The sequence below is a fragment of the Galeopterus variegatus genome, unplaced genomic scaffold (assembly GCF_000696425.1).
Source record: "Galeopterus variegatus unplaced genomic scaffold, G_variegatus-3.0.2 Scaffold1389, whole genome shotgun sequence".
Classification (NCBI taxonomy): domain Eukaryota; kingdom Metazoa; phylum Chordata; class Mammalia; order Dermoptera; family Cynocephalidae; genus Galeopterus; species Galeopterus variegatus.
The window spans coordinates 361,857-368,460 of record NW_007727500.1 but is presented as its reverse complement, the minus strand read 5'-3'; positions in this window follow the sequence as shown (position 1 = coordinate 368,460).

Sequence of the window (6,604 nt, the reverse complement as noted above, 5' to 3'; positions counted from 1 at the left end):
GGGGGGGGGGGGGGGGGGGCAGGAGGCGTCCGCTTCTTAGGAGGTAAAAGCCCAGTGCTTTCAGTCCTAGAAATCAAACGTCCTTTTCTGGATAACCATTAATAATTCACCCCCCATGGGGTGTCTCTCTTTTTGAAGTAAATAAAACAATGCCTAAGAAAAACAACTTGGATGATATTTTAGTCAGTATATAAAACTAAAATAATTCTAATTTCAAAACCAATTGTAATAAATTGCCCAGATTCAAGAATTTGGAGATACGTATCTACAGCATGAAAAACTTTTAAATTGCCCAATGTCAGCCTCTTGTTTTCCATTTGTTTATTGTGTTTTAAACAATTTAATTCCAAGCAAGACTAAAAAAAAAAAAATCTTGGGGAAAAATTGAAAGTTAAGGTCTTGTCTTACCCCACTACCTCCCACCTGTCACACAATCTCCACCCTCTGAAGAGAAATCCTCCTATCAGTGTGACTTCCAGTTGAAAATGGAAAAGAAATAAGATGAGTTCCATAAAAGGCTGTCCATTGTGTTCTCAATTATTTGCTTTTTTTCAGGACTTAAATATGCCCAGAGAATAAGGGCAAGAAAAAGCTAAAGGAAAAGTCAGCTGAAAGTATCACCTGGACTTAGTAGCAAATCCTAATTTAGATGTGTGCATATACCTATGCATAAAGGCAAAATAACCCACCCAGTCAACCCCCCCCCCATGTATGGGAAACATTTACATATACATCCATGCATCCTGAAAAATCTCTAAGCACATTTGTGCAGAGATGTAGTTCTATGCAAGCTCAGCTAGCTGTCCGCACACACATATTCACTTCTAGAGTAAAGGCATTTTTGTTGCTCCCATAGTTTCTTTCCATTAAGAGCGATTAGATGATGTCCATTCAAAGTTGCTGATCCAGAGAGAAAATAAGAGTAGATAAAAGGAGATTTCAAGTGACCTCCTCGTCCCTTTCACACCAACCTGAGCCCCAGAATAGCCAAGGATCAACTAATACAAAAGCCCTTTCCTTTCTCTTTTCAGCTTCAGAAGATTTCATGCAAGGGGTTAACAATAAAACATAGAACTATCCCTGAGTTTTGTTAGATCATGCATTTGAAATACTTTATTAACTCCTCCCATAAATGGGCTAGGTTTATTTTCAACATCTTAAATGGGTAAATAAAATATACATAGCATAACAGAGGGCATAATTATTTACTGCTCCATGTGGTTTGTATTTGTGGTATACTATGTTTATTTTTTTTTCATTTAAACTTTACCTAAACTCCCTCTCTCCTCAATGATGGAGGATACTGTAATAAACATATCTTTCCACTGACAGTTTAGAAGGAAATGTTAGGTTTATTATTTAGATTAACCTTTTGTAGCATGAATAGAGGTACCAGTAGGTCTGCTGGCTTTTTAAGCCAATACTTTCCTCTAGTTTATCTCATAGGCAGTGAAGGAAGTGACATTAAAGAATTAAATATACTCAAGCAGTCTTTAGTCAGTGAAATGTCCAGCTCAGAGCAACTTCTGATGGGCTAATCCTGTAGTAAAAGAAATAGGTGCTCTGACAGGTAACTATTAAAGGAAATGATTATATAGTGCAGTCGATTATATCATCAGGGTACTCTAACAACCTTCAAACTCATTTCAAAACTTCAACTTTTCATCCAAACCCAACCCATTTTCCCTGGGAAGAATAGCTATGAAGTTATTCTTCACTCAAGTTGGGCATTTAAATAAAGAAATACGTTTTGTAGCTTAAAAATCTGCAGTTCTTTCTTTTCACATAAATGCATTTAGATACTCAAGACTTGATTTTTTACAAAAAGCAAATATTTGGCTCTGGCTTCACTGGTGTGCTAGGAATGATTGTCACTTTTCTTCCTCTAAAAAGACTTGATTTGCATCCAAAGGTCAGTGCTGCCATTCTCCCACAGCAGCTACTCCTAGGCCCTCTAACTATGGGCCCAGGCAGAAAGGGGAAATACTTAATACTTCCCCTATCTCTCTATTCTAAAACATGTGCTTTAAGTGGCTAGTTTGAGATAAAAAACTAAAGTGCTTACTAAGGTAAAGCACTTATCTCAGAGCTTTCCAACCCAAAGGTGACAAAGAAGAAATGGGCAACCAGAGTGATAGTGAGCCCTGGAGCCTCCTGGTTAAACTATGTTGGGAGGCTAAGAGCAGGCAGTCTAGCAGAAGCCCCACTCCTAACTTGGCCTTTCCACCCTTGTTTTCATGGTTGACAAAGGCAGAACTTTTTACAGCTGGGCAGCCACAGTACAGACTTGAGTTCAATGCCAGAGTGGGTGGAGCAGGGGGAGAGATTTCTGAGATATGCTGTGGCTTTTGTTTGTTTGGTTTGGTTTTTTAATAATCCCAAATATTAGGGGGACATTCCTGTGCCTCCCTCCACCTTTTCTCTGAAAGATCTGTGAAAGATCTTCCCCCCCCCCTTTCTTTTTTGGCAGCTGGCCAGTATAGGGATCTGAACCCATAACCTTGGGGTTATAAAGCTGTGCTAACTGAGCAAACCGGCCAGCCAAGACCATTTTAAATATATCTTCTTCAACTGCATTCTTCCTGGACTTAATCTTATGCTAAAGGAGACTAATTGATTCTGCACCTTTAAAATAAGCTGTTTGGAAAAAGTCTGCATCAAGATCTGAGGAACTGACCTTTCTCTCAACGATTGCGGGCATGATCATCTCTCCAGATGGGTTTGATACAACAGGGTTATTTCTGTTCTGTGGTCTCTCTAAACAGAATAATGCCGTTTTTAACGATTTAGGGGTAGGTACGAGGTATAGAGGAGAATTTTCTCCACATATCTGGTCATTTATAGTGTCCCTTGGCTTTTGAACTGGATTTAGAAAACGTTTTTACAAGGCCATCTATGTTCATTGTGACTTACCAAAAGGCCAAAATGAACGATGGAGCAAAATATCTATATCAAAGAGGCCATAGTATTAGTGAAGAGTGGTTCTGCCTTCCTCGTAAGAAAGATAGGGGGATGGGGTAGCTTGTTCATGGACTAGAAAGTCCGCTTAGATCCTGCCTGGAACGCAAGTGGACGCTGTCAGTGCAGTCGGACAGATCTCTGCTTCTCTCCCTCTCCCATCAGATCACAGCTATTTACTGGCTGTCCGGCTGAGGGAGATCAAGTGTTGTGTGATGGGTCATTTAAAAAGTGATTAACGCTAAGCCATGATGCTAGCAGCCCGCAAGGGGTATTGTAAGTATACAGCTTAATTCCTCTCCCCAAGTGGAGAGGTACCATCTCATCACCTTTTGGAGGAACCACACTGGAGACCGCGTGTGCATTTAACAGGTCTGTGAAGAACAGGAAGGCTGAGGAAGACTCGAGAAGGGAGGCCCCGGCGAGGCTCTTCCGGTCCTCAGACCGGCCTAAATGGGAGAGAGAGACCTTGTAGAGGGTCAAGCCCCCGTGGACCTCGCAGGCCTAGCCGGCTGCCTCGGGGACGGTACTAAAGCAAGGGCCACGGGGGGTCCGGGTCCAAGAACCACGTCCAGACTTAGTTTAAGGTTTCAGAGCGAAGAGCCTGGATGAGAAGGGGGTGGGAAGGAGAGGTCTGAAGAAGAGGATAGGTGAAAGCGTGGAAATGGCAACTGCGTTTTTCACTTCTGCAGAGGAGCTTGCCTGGACGCGTGTGTGGAATTTCACAGTTTGTGGACCTAGGTGCTCTTGAAAAATATGATCGCTTTTCTATTAGATGCCCTACCTAACAACAATAGATATTGTTGAGTGTGGGGCTCATTAGGGCCAGGATGACAGCATTGGAGACAGAAAGCCAGAGCTCCCCAGGACCTGGGCTGACCCCTCAGTCCCTCCACGGAAGCCATTTTGCTGGAGGCAGAGCTGTGAGCACAAGTGGGGCGTTCTGTGGGTGTGCAAAGGCGGTCGGGGAGCACTTGGTCGGGAACAAAAACTGACCTAAGTGCCGCTCGGGCCGGACGAGTCCCGCTCTTCGAAAAGCCTCAGGTTTTCCCCTCCCCCTCTCGAGACAAAGTTGACATATTCTCCCCTCAGGAGCATAAGGGGCTCCCCCCCTTAGAAAAGCCGAGGGCTTCCGCTGCTCAGGGCACCACCTGCAGTCCCCCACTCCACCCCTAGGACTAGGGTGCGGACTACACCTTCCCCCTTCCTTCCGAAGCCGGCGGCTGCGCCTGAGACCTTGGTGGCCTGACTTCTCCCAACTCCCAGGGTCACGCCTGCTCCAGGGACCTCTTCCAAGTTTAGAAGCTTGGTGGGGGCGGGAAGAGCCCACAGTAAAGATGGGTGGGCGCCGCCACTCCCAGGGAGGTTCAGCTAGTCTTCCCGCCTTGCCTTGCCCCTCGCCTGCAGGCCTGACCCCCGGCCAGCCCTGCTTGGCAAGGCTGCCTCATTCCCGAGCCCACCCAGCCCCGGGGCGCTGTCCCCGGCGTTGGCTGCCCCCGCCTTCCGCCCCCGCCATGCGCGCCCTCTGACGCAAACGCGCGCCGCTGCCCAGAGCCGAGGAAAGCGCTCTTGTTGGTTTTTACTGAGGCTCTTCCTTTTACACACACACCCTCCGTCCCCACCCCTGGGAGGCGACCCCCTTCCCCGCCCCCAGCCGCTAGTCGAGCTGCGGAGTCCGGCTCGGCTGCTGAGCTGCGGATTTCGGTGCTCTCTCGCCGCCGCCCCAGGTTCTGCAGCTCGGGAGAGCGGCTTGATGTCCCTTTTAAGCCGCTGACAATATCGCCCACATCAAACAGGCAGCCATCGATAGCGTTACATTAGGGGATCGCGTTACAAACGGCGCCCGCAGGTGGGCGGCTACAGCAGAGCTCGCCAGGTCCGGGTTGCAGCCGGCAAGGCGCGGGCACCAGGACCAGCCGGGCCAGACTCGGCAGCCGGCTCCACCGCTGCTTGGGCTTGGCACTGGCAGGGACGACCAGGCGGTGCTAAGTGTGAGGGTCTGCAGTCCCCGGTCCCACGCCCCCGCAGCCGTTTTCTGCCGGGGGGAGTTAGGGGATAACGGATAGGAGTGGGGGAAACCTGTCTTGAATTTGGACTGCAGCTCGTCTGTCACGATCCTCACCTCCAAGGAGGCACGGCGGCCGCGATCCCTACCTCCGCGGTGAAGTGGCACAGAGGCCCGGCCAGGGCAGCTCACGCGCAGGCCCGGCGGAAAGTTCTCCTAGTCCCGCCCTGGCCGCCTCGACTCCCGCCCTGGCCTGCGGAGGCCGTAGGAACCAGGACTACCTCCCAGCCTGCCCGCTTTACCAACCCCGAGTTCAAGAGAAACGATAATCGTTGCGTTACTTGCCTGGTGGGACAGAACTTGGCCGAGTCTCGCTTCTGGTGCCCACGACGCACGGTCCCGGGTCCGAGGGCGGCTGGGCCAGCAGACCGGGCAGCCAGCGGGCCTCCAGTTCCCTGGCGCTCACTGTCGCCTCGTCTCCCAGTCGCCTCCTCTCTCACTCCCTCCTTCTCTCTCTGCGTTCTCTCTCCCTGTCCCTGTCTCCCTCTCTGCCTGCTTCACTCTGCCCTCGACTCCCTGCCTCTGGCGATGGAGAGTAAAATGTAGAATTGGTATATAGAAAGATTACTGGATTTTTTTTTTTTTTTTTTTTTTGGTCAATTTTAATCGTGTTCTTTTTCACCTTGTAACTGACCAGGAGAGGTGAGCGCCTTTATTTGGGCAGAGGGGCGAGGACAAGGAGCCCCTGCCACCCCCACTCGCCTCCTCTCCATCAGCCGCGTACAATGGGCTGCCGCTCGAGAAGTGCATTGACAATCTCCCCATTATTCGAGCTGGAGGGGCTGCGGGGCAGGCACGGGGAATCCTTTATTCTGCTCTTTAAAATCATCGCTCGTCAGTAAGCAGTCGCCGATCCCTGACTTGTAGGCTGGAGAGACCAGGAAGCGCAAAACGTACCCTAAACACACAGTGCTTCCCAACCCCTTCCCTGGTGAGATTTAAAGTGAGAACGAGTATTAAAAAACAAACCCTACCTCTGTCAATACAGCGTGGCCTTTTACTTCCACCTTTACCTGAGGGCGTGTTGGAGCTCGGAAAGCCCCAGCTGAGACAAACTTTTACGCTCTCCTGAGTAGAGGGGCGGGCGGACGAGAGCGGCTCCCACCCCCGGCGGCGGCAGCGGCGGCTTTGTCACTCCGCGCCGCTCCGCGCCCGCCTGAGCCTTCCTAGGGGAGCAATCTCAAAACGAGGGGGGTGCAAGTGTGCGATTGGAGAATATGTAACTAATAGAAGTATCATTTCCCCCCAGTACGATCTTTCAAGGAAAAAAAAATCCATTGAAAGAATTTTCAAAGTGCTGTCTTCCTTTGGAGAAAAGGCACAGGCTGCCGGCGGGGAAGGGAGGAGGGACTGGGCTGTGTGCCGCCCGGGAGCGGCTCCCGTCCGCTAGGTGGCAGCCGGAGCCAGCGATTCCTGCAAGCCCCGCGGCGGGACCCGCTCCTCCCGCCCGCCCCTCCTTCCGCGACCAATCACCTTCGGGAATCGGGGTCTCGGGGTCTCTCTCTCTCCTCTCTCTCTCTCTCTCTCTCTCTCTCTCTCTCTCCCTCTCCCTCTCCCTCCCTCCCTCCCTCCCTCCCTCCC